The sequence below is a fragment of the Rattus norvegicus genome, chromosome X (assembly GCF_036323735.1).
Source record: "Rattus norvegicus strain BN/NHsdMcwi chromosome X, GRCr8, whole genome shotgun sequence".
NCBI classification, from domain to species: Eukaryota; Metazoa; Chordata; class Mammalia; order Rodentia; family Muridae; genus Rattus; species Rattus norvegicus.
This window is the reverse complement of record NC_086039.1, coordinates 116,663,345-116,679,727: the sequence shown is the minus strand read 5'-3', so window position 1 is coordinate 116,679,727 and position 16,383 is coordinate 116,663,345. Positions and strand designations below refer to the sequence as shown.

At 41.0% G+C, this 16,383-nt stretch overlaps 1 long non-coding RNA gene and 1 pseudogene across 14 annotated transcripts in view; both read left to right on the top strand.

Annotated features, from left to right (window-relative positions):
* LOC100911253 (uncharacterized) overlaps positions 1-16,383 on the top strand; it is a 115,943-nt gene that overhangs the window by 59,697 nt on the left and 39,863 nt on the right. The gene's annotated exons all lie outside the window — the stretch shown is intronic.
* LOC120099534 (U2 spliceosomal RNA) lies at positions 10,326-10,469 on the top strand (annotated as a pseudogene).

Genomic DNA, 16,383 nt, shown 5'->3' with positions numbered 1-16,383 from the left:
CAGTGCCTGGACGCCCAAGAGCCTGAGAAACAGACAGCCTCCTTGCAGGCCTGGGGAAACCCCGATCCAGCTCAGGCTGAGTCTTGCTCTCAGACTGCACTTTCCCAACCCCAGAGCAGTGTCCCACAGCCTAACACACGCTCGGCAGATACCCCCAATTAATCCTACAACTGGCGTCCAATGTGGAACCCCATGACCCTGGGATTAAGAGTCTCATGCTGTACCAACTGAGCTAGCCAGGCACTGGTGACTGTTGTAGGGTTAATGGTGAGGTCCTGGGTCAGTTCTGCCACAAGGCTTGGGTTGCTTGGGAAGGCAAGACACAGGAAGTTTGATGGCACTTACCCCATGCCACAGCCAGGTGAATACCTGGCAGTGGGAAGCTGCAAGACACCGCTCTGTGGAAGTGCAGTCTGAGGCATGGGACACAGCCAGAGCTGGCTCAGGGGTCCCAGTCCTGCAACAAGCCTGGGGTCATCTGGTTCTTAGGCTCTTGCAGGGGCATCCAGGTGCTGCTGGGATGACACAGAAGAGGGGAGAATGGAATGGGGTCCCACAGAGATGAATCTAGCCCGGGGCCAAGGGGGAAATAGAGGAGATCTGGCTGGTCCAAGCTTGACTGCGGGTGCCTCTGGGAGCACAGGGAGGCTTTCTTCAGAACGTTAGATGGTGGCTCTATAGGCGAAGGCCTTCTCTGTGGCTTCCCATCGCAGGTCCCAAGGAAAAGAGGCAGTCGATGATTTGGAGGCATTTATTGTCATGGCAAACGGTGAATGAGTAAAACTGTAATCCACTTCTCAGGGTAGCCCTACGATTAAATAACTTTTGCAGAGAGGAGTGTCTGGAAAGGAAAATTCATTGGCTAAGAGCTTCTAGGCCTTTATGTACCTCGTTACAATGGAGATCTGTCTTGAGCCTAACTGACCTATGCTCAAGTACTCTGTGAAGGGACTTGGGCGTTGTCCTTAAGTGACTAACGGTCAGAAATCTATAGAGGACTGCAGGCTAGTGACTGGCTTGGTTTCCTGGGAGTCAGGCAAAATGCATACCATTCCTCATAGTCACCTGGGTTTCAAACCTCCTCCACTGGGAACCAGGGTCTTTCACTCTCCCACATGAGTTTTCTTAGTTCTTGAAAGAACTGTAGGTTAATGCTCCTATGAACACTGTGGAGTTTCTGACACATTTGATGTTGACAGGGTATATCTGAAACCCCCGTGAGTTACTGGTGAAAGTTGTGAAACTCAATGGTTCTACACAGGTAAGATTAAGGTCACTTCGGCTATTCTGAGAGATCTTAGGATCCCTGGTTCAGGTCCATACAGTAGTTTAGAAAATGTGTGGTTCTTAAGCAGTCGGTCTGAATCCTTCTGGAGAATGACTGGAGTGCCCTTGACTTCCTGGTTTAGACAGGATATGCCTGAAGACTCCTTGAGCCCTTGAGAATGATTTGCTCTCCGCTTCAGGTATTGGGGAAAGTGTGAATCTCCATGGTTCTGAAGGAATAAATCTGAGGCCTCTGTGTCAAAAACACAACTTGGAGGACGCATTGACAGAATGAGAATGCTGGGGTATCTACAAACAAACTATTATGGATCCCATCCTTTAGAGGCAGAAAGTCTCATACTATGTTGGGGAAAGCAGAAATGCCAAAGACTGTTGTACCAGGGAAGATCAGAGTCAGATTGGAGAGTAGAGAAGGCCTGAGTATTTCCTTATCCAGGCTTCGTGGGAACCTAGGACCTCCATTTCATGCAGGGTGACCAACAGTGTAATCAATCTCCATCATTCTAGGAGGCAGTTCATGCTAGGTCTCCTGATAAATCAGCTGCCTACTTCTGAGCATGACTGGCTTTCTCATTTTTGCTGACCAACTTTAAGGTCTATATCCTGGGTCTATGGCTCTGCTTTCTACTCTTAGGCACTAGGACCTCAGGCACCAGGACCTGTTCTTTGAACAGAGGTTATAAGGACACAGGGTCATAATAAGATGCACTCTGTGCACCTTAGATCAAAGGAGCTGATTTGTCACCAATTAGGTGACATAAAGTAGGTCTCGGTCCACAGTGGTCAATGGAAGCACATATTATTCTCCATGAGGAGCAAATTGTATAGCATGCTCTCCCGGCTACAACTTGTGATCTACTCTTAATCAGAAGGAGAATACTTGCTGTGCTTTTAATCAGAGGGTCCTATCTGATGCTTCAATGTGGATCTGAGGCAGCTAGGAGTAGAAGTTGTAAGTTTGATAGATGGCTGATGAGAATAAAAAGTTCTAAACTCCTGTTGTTCAAATTCGGCGTAGCGTGGGAAAACATGAGGTTGGCTTGTGGATAAATAGAACAGAAAGTGCCATGGTAAGAAAGTGTTGGGCCCAGGCCAGAATCTTGAGATGGACTGCCTTAGAGGTCCCATTTCCAGACTGGGGAGCTCTGGTAAGTTGAAGGCTACCTAGGGCAGAACTTGAAGGTCTCATCCACTCTTGATTAGAGGACATATTTCTGCAGTCTGAAGAATGTCTGAGCTGCCTTTTTGAAAGAGGTTGGTTTGCCACTCTCATGTTCTAAATGGGAACCTTGCATGTCCCTTTCATTAGAAGAACGCTTTTCTGATGTGGTTTTGGTAGATTAGGAAGGTCTGTGATTGCCTTGTCTAGTCAGCCACCTTGATCTGTGATTCCCAGTCTCCAACTCTCCAAAGTGTCAGTGAGCAGGTACACTCTCTCAATGGTGATTGGGTACTGGGGATCTGAATTCTTGTCCTCATATTTGTGTGGCAAGTGCTTTATCCACTCAACTATCTCCCAGTTACTATTATTTTCTTATTAGGAATTGTCTTTTATTTCCTTTATTTCTTTCTCAGCAAGTTCATTGTTGGCATATATCAAAGTTGTTGATTTTTATAGAATATTTTATACACATTTGAAATGTTAATTCCTTTCTCAAATTCCTGTCCATAAGCCACCTATCCCATCCCCTCCCCTTCTGTAAAGGTGTTCAAGCTTGCCAACCACCCTTGTTTCCTGCCTCTCCAACCTGACATTACCCTACACTGGGGGGCGGAGCGTCAGCCTTGGCAGGATCAAGGGCTTCTCCTCCCATTGGTGCCCAACAAGGCCATCCTCTGCTACATATGCAGCTGGAGCCATGGGTCTGTCCATGTGTAGTCTTTGGGTGGTGGTTTAGTGCCTGGGAGCACTGGTTGGTTGGTATTGTTGTTCCTATGGGGTTGCAAACCCATTCATCTCCTTCAGTCCTTTCTCTAACTCCTCCACCAGGGACCCAGTTCCCAGCTCAATGGTTTGCTGCTTGTAGTCACCTCTATATTCGTCATGGTCTGGCTGAGCCTCTCAGGAGACAGATGTATCAGGCTCCTGTCAGCACGTACTTCTTGGCTTCATCAATATTGTGTAGTTTTGGTGACTGTATATATATGGGCTGGAACCCCAGGTGCAGCAGGCTCTAAATGACTGTTCCTTCAGTCTCTGCTCCAGTCTTTCTCCCCATATCCCCTCCTATGAATATTTTTCTTCCCCATTTTAAGAAGGACTGAAGGATCAGCACTTTGGTCGTCCTTCTTCTTGAGCTTCATGTGGTCTGTGGATTGTATCTTGGGTAATTCTAGCTTTCGGGCTAATATCCACTTATAAGTGAGTGCATACCAAGGGTGTTTTGTTGTGATCCGGTTACCTCACTCAGGATGATATTTTCTAGTTCAATCCATTTACCTATGAATTTCATGGAGTCATTGTTTTTGATAGCTGAGTAGTACTCCATTATGTACATGTACCACATTTTCTCTATCAATTCCTCTGTTGAAGGGCACCTGGGTTTTTTTTTTCAGCTTCTGGCTATTAGAAATAAGGCTGCTCCAAAGTTTCCAGGGACTAAGCCACTACCTAAAGACTATACATGGACTGACCCTGGACTCTGACCTCATAGGTAGCAATGAATCGCCTAGTAAGAGCACCAGTGGAAGGGGAAGCCCTTGGTCCTGCCAAGACTGAACCCCCAGTGAACAGGATTGTTGGGGGGAGGGCAGTAATTGGGGGAGGATGGGTAGAGGAACCCCCATATAGAAGAGGAGGGGGAGGGGTTAGGGTGATGTTGGCCTGGAAACCAGGAAAGGCGATAACAATCGAAATGTAAATAAGAAATACTCAAGGTAATAAAGATTAAAAAAAAGATATAAGGTTGCTATGAACATAGTGGTACATGTGTTGTTGTTATTTGTTGGAGCATCATTTGGGTATATGCCCAGAAGTGGTATAACTGGGTCCTCAGGTACTGCAATATCTAATTTTCTGAGGAATCCCACTATTGATTTCAAGGTGGTTGTACCAGCTTGCGAACCCACCAACAATGGAGAAATATTCCTTTCTCCACATCCTCACCAGCATCTGTTGTCACCTGAGTTTTTGATCTTAGCCATTTACATGGCCACGATGTGGAACCTCAGGGTTGTTTTGATTTGCATTTTCCTGATGATTAAGCATGTTGAACATTTCTTTAGGTACTTCTCAGCCATTCGATATTCCTCAGCTGAGAATATTTTGTTTAGCTCTGTACCACCGTTTTAGAGGGTTATTTGGCTCTCTGGAGTCAAATGTCTTGAATTCTTTGTATATATCAGATGTAGGATTATTGGTAAAGATGTTTTCCCAATCTTTTGGTTGCCATTTTGTTCTAATGACAGTGTCCTTTCCCTTACAGAAGCTTTGCAGTTCTATGAAGTCCTGTTTGTCAATCCTTGATCTTAAAGCATAAGCCATTGGTGCTCTGTTGAATAAATTTTCCCTAGTGCCCATGTGTTCGGGGCTCTTCCCTACTTTTTCTTCTATTAGTTTGAGTGTATCTAGTTTTATGTGGAGGTCCTTGATCCACTTGGACTTAAGCTATCCGCGTTTTTTTATTATTCCAGATGAATTTCCTAATTGTTTTTCTAATTCTATGAAGAACTGAGTGGGACTTTTGATGGGGATAGCATTGAATCAGTAGATTACTTTTGACAAAATAGCCATTTTTATGATATTAACCCTGTTAATTCATGAGCAAGGGAGATCTTTCCATCTTCTGAGATCTTCTTCAATTTCTTTCTTCAGAGACTTGAAGTTCTTATCATATAGATATTTCACTTGCTTGGTTAAAGTCACACCGAGGTATTTTATATTATTTGGGACTATTATGAAGGGTGTCATTTCCCTAATTTCTTTCTCGGCTTGTTTCTCTTTTGTTTAGAGGAAGGCTACTGATTTCCTTGAGTTAATTTTATACCCAGCCACTTTGCTAAAGGGGTTTATCAGGTTTAATAGCTCTCTGGTGGAAATTTTGGGACCACTTAAGTATACAATCATATCATCTGCAAATAGTGATATTTTGACTTCTTCTTTTCCAATCTGTATCCCCTTGATATCCTTTTCTTGTCTGATTGCTCTGGCTAGAACTTCAAGAACTATATTTAATAAGTAGGGAGAGAGTGGGCAGCCTTGTCTAGTCCCTGATTTTAGTGGGATTGCTTCAAGTTTCTCCCCATTTAGTTTAATGTTAGCTACTGGTTTCCTATATATGTCTTTTACTATGTTTAGGTGTGGGCCTTGAATTCTTATTCTTTCCAGGACTTTTATCATGAAGGGGTGTTGAATTTTGTCAAAAGTTTTCTCAGCATCTAATGAAATGATCATGTGGTTTTGTTCTTTCAGTTTGTTTATATAATGGATCACGTTGATAGTTTTCCATATATTAAACCATCCCTGCATGCCTGGGATGAAGCCTTCTTGCTCATGGTGGATGATTGTTTTAATGTGCTCTTGGATTCGGTTTGCCAGAATTTTATTGAGTATTTTTGCATCGATATTCATACGGGAAATTGGTCTGAAGTTCTCTTTCTTTGTTGGGTCTTTGTGTGGTTTAGGTATAAGAGTTATTGTGGCTTCATAGAAGGAATTCGGTAGCACTCCATCTGTTTCAGTTTTGTGGAATAGTTTGGATAGTATTGCTATGAGGTCTTCTTTGAAGGTCTGATAGCAATCTGCACTGAATCTGTCTGGACCTGGGCTCTTTTTGGTTGGGAGACCGTTAATGACTGCTTCTATTTTGTTAGGATTTATGGGGTTGTTTAAATCCGTCCCTGATTTAATTTTGGTACCTGGTATTTGTCTAGGAAATGGTCCATTTCCTGCAGATTTTCAAGTTTTGTTGAATATAGGCTTTTGTAGTAGGATCTGATGATTTTTTGGATTTTCCTCTGATTCTGTAGTTATGTCTCCCTTTTCATTTCTGGTTTTGTTAATTTGGACACTCTCTGTTTCCTCTGGTTAGTCTGGCTAAGGGTTCATCTATCTTGTTGATTTTCTCAAAGAACCAGCTTTTGGTTCGGTTGATTCTTTGTATACTCCTTTTTGCTTCTTCTTGGTTGATTTTGGCTCTGAGTTTGATTATTTCCTGCCTTCCATTTTTCCTGGGTACGTGTTTGCATGTTTTTGGTCTAGAGCTTTTAGGTGTGCTGTTAAGCTGCTGATATATGCTCTCTTCTGTTTCTTTCTGCAGGCACTCAGAGCTATTAGTTTTCGTCTTAGCACAGCTTTCATTGTGCCCCATAAGTTTGGGTATGTTGTACCTTCATTTTCATTAAGTTCTAAGAAGTCTTCAATTTCTTTCTTTATTTCTTCCTTGACCACATTTTCATTGAGTCGAGCATTATTCAACTTCCATATATATGTGGGCATTCTTTCCTTACATTTATTCAAGACTGGCTTTTGCCCTCGGTAGTCTGATAGGACGCATGGGATTATTTCTATCTTTCTGTATCTGTTGAGGCCTGTTTCATGACCCATTATATGGTCAATTTTGGAGAAAGTATCATGAGGTGGTGAGAAGAAGGTATATCCTTTTGTTTTAGGATAGAATGTTCTATCAATACCTGTTAAATCCATTTGGTTCATGATTTCTCTTACTCTGTCTACTTCTCTGTTTAATTTCTGTTTCCATGATCTGTCCATTGATGAGAGTGGGGTGTTGAAATCTGCTACTATTGGAAAACACTTTGACATTCTGACCAGAATGTTCATAAATTTTGATACAACTTATATGTAAACAAGACAGTGAATATAATACAATGTGGTCATGCATGTAATAGAATATCATGTGGTCACAAGAGTAAAATGTTTATATATGGTACAATAGATAAATATTCAAAGTAATTTTATTGTATACCTCAGGGGTAAATATCGTAGAATGTAAAATTTATGAAAAAACTTTAAGATCTATTATGTGGAGCTCAGTGATTAAGCACATTGGATACTCTTGCAGAAGACACAGGTTCAATTCCCAGCACCCATATAGTGGCTCACAACCATCCTCAAATCCAGTTCTAGGAAATGCACTTACCCAATTCTAGTATCCTGAGGCATCAGGCACACACCTGGTGCATGTACATATATGCAGACAAAACACCTCTACATATAAAATATTTTTTAAGATTTATTTATTTATTTTATGTGAGTGCACTGTTGCTCCCTTCAAACACACCAGAAAAGGGCATCGGATCCCATTACAGATGTTGTGAGCCACCATGTGGCTGCTGGGACTTGAACTCAGGACTTCTGGAAGAGCACTCAGTGTTCTTAATTAGCCTCTAGAATAGTTTTTTTTATTTAAAAATAAATATAACTAACTGTTACATAGCATTAAATGTAAAAACTATAAAACTTTTAGGGGGAAAAGTTATGGGAGGAAGTAAGTAATATCTAGGTACAGGCAGAGAATTCAAAAATATGATCCACAAAAGGAAGAGATGATGTTATAACTTATCAAATTGCTCTATCAAATAATGATGAAAAAAGGCAAATGATGGCCTGAGGGAAAAATACTTATAAACAGCATAATTGGAAAGAAATGATACAGAGAATGTCTAAATAAAGGCAAATAGCATAAACAGAGCCACCATCAACCAAGAAATACAGATGGCTAACAAGCCTGTGGAAGGTGCTGAACGTATTTAGCCACTAAGAGAGAGGCAAAACCACACTGACTACACACTTATCAAAAATGTCTGAAATGTAAAGAGTGCCAACACCAAGTGCTGACAAGTGTGAGGAGAAATGGATCACTCATCCCCAGATGCTAGGAATGTAAAATACTATGCCATCATTCTGGAAAACAGCTGGGCAGTGTGAAACTCAATGTGTAATGACCAGAGGACCCAATGACTGCATTTGTAGCCGTTGAGCCCAGAAAAATGAAAGCCAACAGAGACCTTAACTTTTTAGGTTGTCACCACAAGAGCTGCCATTGTTTGCCTTAAATTCTGTGCAGTAGATGCGAGTCTACAGATAGCTCCTGAAGTTTATGCAGCCATGAGAAGTGAGTATGGGCCATGACCAGATCTGGAAAAGGATAGTCAGGATCACTAAAGGGCACTATGTCATTTAGTTATCACAACAGCCATGTTTCTCTTTCTCAGATTCAAGTGTAGCTTCTGACATTTCACCTGAAATCCTACTATTCCTTCCGCATTCCTAACTCCTGGTAGTTTGGAGGTAGTTTAGCTTTGTTTGCTAAGCTAAACTTGGGAAACAAGAACCAAGACAACGGAGGTCCATGTACCTTGGGCGTTAAGGCACTTCATTGTTCTATTTGGGCACTTGAAAGCTTGCCTGTGTTATTCAGAATGTTCCGCATTCTCGAGTGAGAGCCTTAGATTGGCTTCTGTGATACCTGTTTGTTATCAGTGTGGAAGCTTGACCACTGTGACATTCTTAAAAAGACCGATTCCTAACCAAAGCTCACAACCTAAGACCTCCCCACCCCATCCCCAAACACACACACCAGTCTCTGGACACTAGAACATAATACTTCACAGCGAGAATAGTGCAGGGTTAAAAGAAAAGTGGGACTCGATTGGTAGAGTATTTGCAGAGCTTGCACAAAGCCTTGAGTTTGATCACCATACTGCATAAATGGTGATGCACGCATCTGCAATCCCAGCACTCCAAGAGGAGAGGCAACTCAAGGTCATCTTCTGCTGCAGAGTGGGATTTGAGGCCAGCTCAGAAAATGTAAGACACCTCCCCACTACCTATTTAGAAGTATATTATCTACTTGGATATTGCTGAACATTTTTCAAGTTCTATTTCCACCACAGATTTCTAATGTAGTTCTGTACATGTCAAACAACATAATTATATGGTGAAATTCATGACTTAATATATGTTATTTACCATGTTAGGTATTCTGTGTACACTGAAAAAGAATCTTTATTTGGTTGTTGTGGAGTGTAATGCCTTATAAATGTCAATTAGGTTACATTAGACGAGAGTAACATTTAAATTCCAATAATCAAAGTGAAAAAAAAAGAAAATGTAAGACTATCTCAAAAAAAATAGAGAGAGGAGAAGAAAAAGAATAGAAAAACAACATGACATTCAAAGGAGAGAATCACGATTTTATTCATTTCAAAGCAACCATGTTATTTGAAGAAGGAAACTCTGACATTCAAGAATACAAATACTGTGTGTAGCCTTTTACTCAGCTTTCAGTTGAACTCTGAGAGATTATGAGCCAGTTTTCTACAGTGGCATTACACAAGGTGCAAATGACACAGGGTGCCCTCCTTGAGCTGAGCTGAGCAAATCTGGCTCCATTAAATAGTTTAGCTTAGCTCTACACCTTCAGCTTTCTACATAATGAAAACACACCCTTTTCTCCACAGAAGGGAAGTCTGGAACCCAAAAGTGTGATATCAGTCTCACACTAATGGAGCTCATGACATCTAGGTCTCTAAGCACCTCAGTAATAATTTCTCAAAATCCTTTGGAATAAACAGACATCTCACTCAAGGTTGCACCTATGCAAATTCTGGCACTTTAAATGGATTCTGTCCCTAAGTGCACAAACCAAAAAACATGGAAGTAATTGGATTAGGAAAGCAATGCCTTAAAAAAAATCTTCTAATTGGCATTAAGTCACCTAGCATTGTCAAACACACATCACTTGCCTAATTATTTTGCGTGTGCATGTTTTTAACTTCATAACTTTTTAACTTCATAAAGATATAAATGAGAAAGAGATGCAGATTTAATATACACCCATATGGTAAGAAATCCAGAAGCTGCCAAAAGATTGTAAAAATCCCATACTAATCTTAAAATCATCTGTGTTCTTTTCTTTTGTCTCTTGTTTGTCTGTTTAAGGTTAGTTGGTTTGTGGTTTTCGTTTGTTTGTTTGTTTTCTTTATTGTTTCTGAATTTTTTTTCTTTCCTTCAAAGTCACAAAGAATAAAATGAGGGTGGTAAGTGCTAAGTGTGGATCCTTAACTCAGAGAAAAACATCGCTTCTCGGCCTTTTGGCTAAGATCAAGTGTGAAATCTGCTACTATTATTGTGTGAGGTGCAATGTGTGTTTTGAGCTTTAGTAAGGTTTCTTTTACGTATGTAGGTGCCCTTGTATTTGCGGCATAGATATTTAGGATTGAGAGTTCATCTTGGTGGATTTTTCCTTTGATGAATATGAAGTGTCCTTCCTTATCTTTTTTGATGACTTTTAGTTGAAAATTGATTTTATTCAATATTACAATGGCTACTCCAGCTTGCTTCTACAGAACATTTGCTTGGAAAGTTGATTTCCAGCCTTTCACTCTGAGGTAGTGTCTGTCTTTGTCTCTGATGTGTGTTTCCTGTAGGCAGCAGAATGCAGGGTCCTCACTGCATATCCAGTTTGTTAATCTATGTCTTTTTATTGGGGAGTTGAGACCATTGATGTTGAGAGATATTAATGAATAGTGATTATTGCTTCCTGTTATATTCATATTTGGATGTGAGGTTATGTTTGTGTGCTTTTCTTCTCTTTGTTTTGTTGTCAAGACGATTAGTTTCTTGCTTTTTCTAGGGTGTAGCTTGCCTCCTTATGTTGGGCTTTACCATTTATTATCCTTTGTAGTGGTGGATTTGTAGAAAGATATTGTGTAAATTTGGTTTTGTCATGGAATATCTTGGTTTCTCCATCTCTGTTAATTCAGAGTTTTGCAGGATACAATAACCTGGGCTGGCATTTGTGTTCTCTTAGGGTCTGTATGACATCTGTCCAGGATCTTCTGGCTTTCATAGTCTCTGGTGAAAAGTCTGGTGTGATTCTGATAGGTCTGCCTTTATCTGTTACTTGAGTGTGTCCAAATTAACAAAATCAGAAATGAAAAGGGAGACATAACTACAGAATCAGAGGAAAATTCAAAAAATCGTCAGATCTTACTATAAAAGCCTATATTCAACAAAACTTGAAAATCTGCAGGAAATGGACCATTTCCTAGACAAATACCAGGTACCAAAATTAAATCAGGGACAGATAAACCATTTAAACAACCCCGTAACTCCAACGGAAATAGAAGCAGTCATTTAAGGTCTCCCAACCAAAAAGAGCCCAGGTCCAGACGGGTTTAGGGCAGAATTCTATCAGACCTTCATAGAGGACCTCATTCCAATACTATCCAAACTATTCCAAAAAATTGAAACAGATGGAGTGCTACCGAATTCCTTCTATGAAGCCACAATTACTCTTATACCTAAACCACACAAAGACCCAACAAAGAAAGAGAACTTCAGACCAATTTCCCGTATGAATATCGATGCAAAAATACTCAATAAAATTCTGGCAAACCGAATCCAAGAGCACATTAAAACAATCATCCACCATGAGCAAGAAGGCTTCATCCCAGGCATGCAGGGATGGTTTAATATATGGAAAACTATCAACGTGATCCATTATATAAACAAACTGAAAGAACAAAACCACATGATCATTTCATTAGATGCTGAGAAAACTTTTGACAAAATTCAACACCCCTTCATGATAAAAGTCCTGGAAAGAATAGGAATTCAAGGCCCATACCTGAAAATAGTAAAGGCCATAAACACCAAACCAGTAGCTAACACTAAACTAAATGGGGAGAAACTTGAAGCAATCCCACTAAAATCAGGGACTAGACAAGGCTGCCCACTCCCTCCCTACTTATTCAATATAGTCCTTGAAGTTCAGACAACAAAAGGAGATCAAGGGGATACATTTGGAAAAGAAGTCAAAATATCACTATTTGCAGATGATATGATAGTATATTTAAGTCATCACAAAAGTTCCACCAGAGAACTACTAAAGCTGATAAACAACTTCAGCAAAATGGCTGGGTATAAAAGTAACACAAATAAATCATTAGCCTTCCTCTACACAAAAGTGACACAAGCCAAGAAGGAAATTACGGAAATGACACCCTTCATAATAGTCCCAAATAATATAAAATACCTGTGTGACTTTAGCTAAGCAAGTGAAAGATCTGTATGATAAGAACTTCAAGCTTCGGAAAAAAGAAATTGAAGATCTCAAAAGATGGAAAGATCTCCCATGCTCATGAATTGACAGGAGTAATAGAAGAAAAAGTGGGGAAGCATCTCCAACAATGGGCACTGGAGAAAATTTCCTGAACAAAACCCCGATGGCTTATGCTCTACAATCAAGAATTGACAAATGGGATCTCATAAAACTGCAAAGCTTCTGTAAGACAAAGGACATTGTGGATAGGACAAAACAACAACCAACAGATTGGGAAAAGATCTTTACCAATCCTACAACTGATAGAGGGTCTATATCCATAATATACAATGAACTCAAGAAGTTAGACCACAGGGAGACAAATAACCCTGTTTAAAAAAATGGGGTTCAGAGCTGAACAAAGAATTCACAGCTGAGGAATGCTTAATGGCTGAGAAACACCTAAAGAAATGTTCAACATCTTTAGTCATAAGGGAAATGCAAATCAAAACAACCCTGAGACTTCACCTCACACCAGTGAGAATGGCTAAGATCAAAAACTCAGGCGACAGCAAATGCTGGTGAGGATGTGAAGAAAGAGGAACACTCCTCCATTGTTGGTAGGATTGCAGACTGGTACAACCATTCTGGAAATCAGTCTGGACATTCCTCAGAAAATTAGACATTGAACTACCTCAGGACCCAGCTATACCTCTCTTCGGCATATACCCAAAAGATACCCCAACCTATAACAAAGACACGTGCTCCACTATGTTCATAGCAGCCTTATTTATAATAGCCAGAAGCTGGAAAGAACCCAGATGCCCTTCAACAGAGGAATGGATACAGAAAATGTGGTACATCTATACAATGGAATTTTACTCAGCTATCAAAAACAATAACTTTATGAAATTCAGAGGCAAATGGATGGAACTGGAAAATATCATCCTGAGTGAGGTAACCCAATCACAGAAAGACAGACATGGTATGCACTCATTGATAAGTGGCTATTAGCCCAAATGCTTGAATTACCCTAGATGCACAGAACACATGAAAGTCAAGAAGGATAACCAAAATGTGAATGCTTCACTCCTTCTTTAAAAGGGGAACAAGAATACCGTTGGCAGGGAATAGGGAGGCAAAGTTTAGAACAGAGGCAGGAGTAACACCCATTCAGAGCCTGCCCCACATGTGGCCCATACATATACAGCCACCAAACTAGATAAGAGGGATGAAGCAAAGAAGTGCAGGCCAACAGGAACCGGATGTAGATCTCTCCTAAGAGACACAGTCAGAATACAGCAAATACATAGGCGAATGCCAGCAGTAAACCACTGAACTGAGAATAGGACCCCCGTTGAAGGAATCAGAGAAAGGACTGGAAGAGCTTGAAGGGGCTCGAGACCCCATATGAACAACAATGCCAACCAACCAAGCTTCCAGGGACTAAGCCACTACCTAAAGACTATACATGGTCTGACCCTGGGCTCCAACTGCATACGTAGCAATGAATAGCCTAGTAAGAGCACCAGTGGAAGGACCCTTGGTCCTGCTAAGACTGAACCCCCAGTGAACATGATTGTTGGGGGAGGGCGGTAATGGGGGGAGGATGGGTAGGGAAACCCCCATATAGAAGGGGAGGGGGAGGCGTTAGGGGGATGTTGGCCTAGAAACCGGGAATGGGAATAACAATCGAAATGTAAATAAGATATACTCAAGTTAATAAAGAAAAAAGGAAAAAAAAATCAAGATTCAACAAACTGCAAACCAACAATCAGATTTGTATGTTAAATTCTCAATCCACAATACATCTACACAATAAATTCACAATCAATTGATAACAATATAAATTGCCCTCCTAGATAAGATAAATTTGCCTACAGAAATCCATCTCAACTACCTTGGCAATTCAAGACCACCCAGATCTGGGTTATCCTTCTCTGTCTCCATCTTGATTCTCCTCCTTTTTCCTTCTCTCCTGCCTAACAAAAATTTTGTACTGTCCTTATTTTTTTTTTACTGTCCAACCATGGCCTTGACCTAATTGCTGTTATCCTTCATCTGCATATAGACATCAACCTACAATAAGGTATTTTAAATAAGCAATTCCTGAAGATATAAAATATAACAGAGGTCATCAGGGGTTGAGACAGGGAGGGAATGAACATGTTATTTTATTTGATAGAGAACTTTTATTGAGAATGATGTTTTAATTTTAGGTATAGTGAATGCTGTGGCATAATTGTTTGTGTCTTCCCAAAATTCACAGATTGAAACCTAATCTCTGAGGGCAATACTAGGAGATGAGGCTTTTAGTAGTTTCATTTCTATTGCTGTGATGAAACATGCTGACAGAAAGCAACTTGGGAATGAAAGGGCATTTGGGGGCTTACAATTCCAAGTTAGAGTTCATCATTTTGGGAAAGTCAAAGCAGGCACGCAAGCAGCTAGTCATAGCGTATCCACAGTTAAGAACAAGGGGGAATAAATAGATTCCTGCATGCTCAGCTAGCTTCCTCTATTCTATTGTTGCTGATGATGATTTTGTGTTGTTGTTTTGTTGTTGCTGCTGCTGCTGCTGCTGCTGCTGCTGCTGCTGCTGTTGTTGTCTGAGATGGCATGTCTCTTTGTAGCCCCAGCTAATCTAGAACTCACAATATAGAGCAGACTTACCCTCCAATTTATAGAAATCTGCCTGCCTTTAATTCCTAAGCACTGGAATCAGAGGTATGTGCTTGGCATTTTCTCTGTTCTTATACAATCCAGGGACCAGCACATGAGATACCACCTACATTCAGGGTAGGTCTTCCTACCTCAATTAATAACCATAGCAATCCCCTATAGACATGCCTATGGGACAATTGGATATAGATAACTTCTTATCAAGACATTCTTTCTAGTTGAAGCTAATTTATAATGGGTTGAAAGTAAAAACTAGCTAGCAAAAGGCATTCAGTGAGTATTTAGATTTTTCTCATTGTGCCTTCTTGAGTAAAATTATTTATGTTGGGGCCTGGGAATTGCCACACAAACCACTCAAACACCAATCTCAAGTAGGATGGTTTATTGAATGTCACACCCCAAAACTGATTGATTAGGGCCACAATCCAGATTTGGGAGCAGAACCATGGCCTCAAGTCAAGATCCTATATGCCTTTTCAACCTGAAATCCACAAACATCTGTGCCATGTTATCCCACCAATCAGGATTTAGGGATAGGGGATTTCCTTTGGAACATGTCTTATCCTGCTCACACTGGCTGAGATATTCAACTGTGGCAGGAAACTTGTCTTGTCTAACATCCATATCATAACTTCCCAACAAGAATTTCAGTTACCTGAAAGACCCCCCCCCTTAAAAGGAAAATTATACGAGCTTAAGGTCCACAACTATAAAAGTAAAAATAAGTCTTAAGATTCACAGACTCAGAGTTAAAACAGGCCCGGGCGAGCCCAGGCACGCCCAGGCCCTGTGGCCTGCCCCGCCGTTAAGACTAACAGACCATAAAGATAAGGAAAAAGGAATGCAGGAACCAGCCTGAGTTATCAGTGCTGACTCATAGGCCATCTGGCAGGAAGGGATAAGCCCCTAGCCCCTGACATTCCAGACGCCCCAGCCTGCACGTACTCTTTTGCTGCATAACCATGCATCCGTGCCTCATTTGAATCCACCAATCAAGTCCCTGTAACCATGCATCTGCTTCTGTATGCCTGCTTCTGCTCCCCAGAACCCTATAAAAACCCAACCCTGGTCTTGCTGGGTGCGCCAGTCCTTCCAAGCTGACTGAGACGCCCGCAGGTACCTGTGTATCCGGACAATAAACCCTCTTGCTGATTGCATCCGGTGGTCTCGGCCTGGTCATTGGGCTTGGGGATCTCCTTCCTGAAGGAAGATTCTCTCTGAGGGTCTTTCAACCCATGTGCATGCCTCTTTCTGCCAAGTAGGATGTCAGTTTCCAGGGATGTCTTAGGTACTTGAACTTTACTCGACCTCTATTCAAAATGGAAGTCTTATTCCAAACACTTTTTTATATTGGTGTAGGTGTCTCTCACATGTTGGGACCCAACCCAGGGTAAGCTTATAAAAGTAA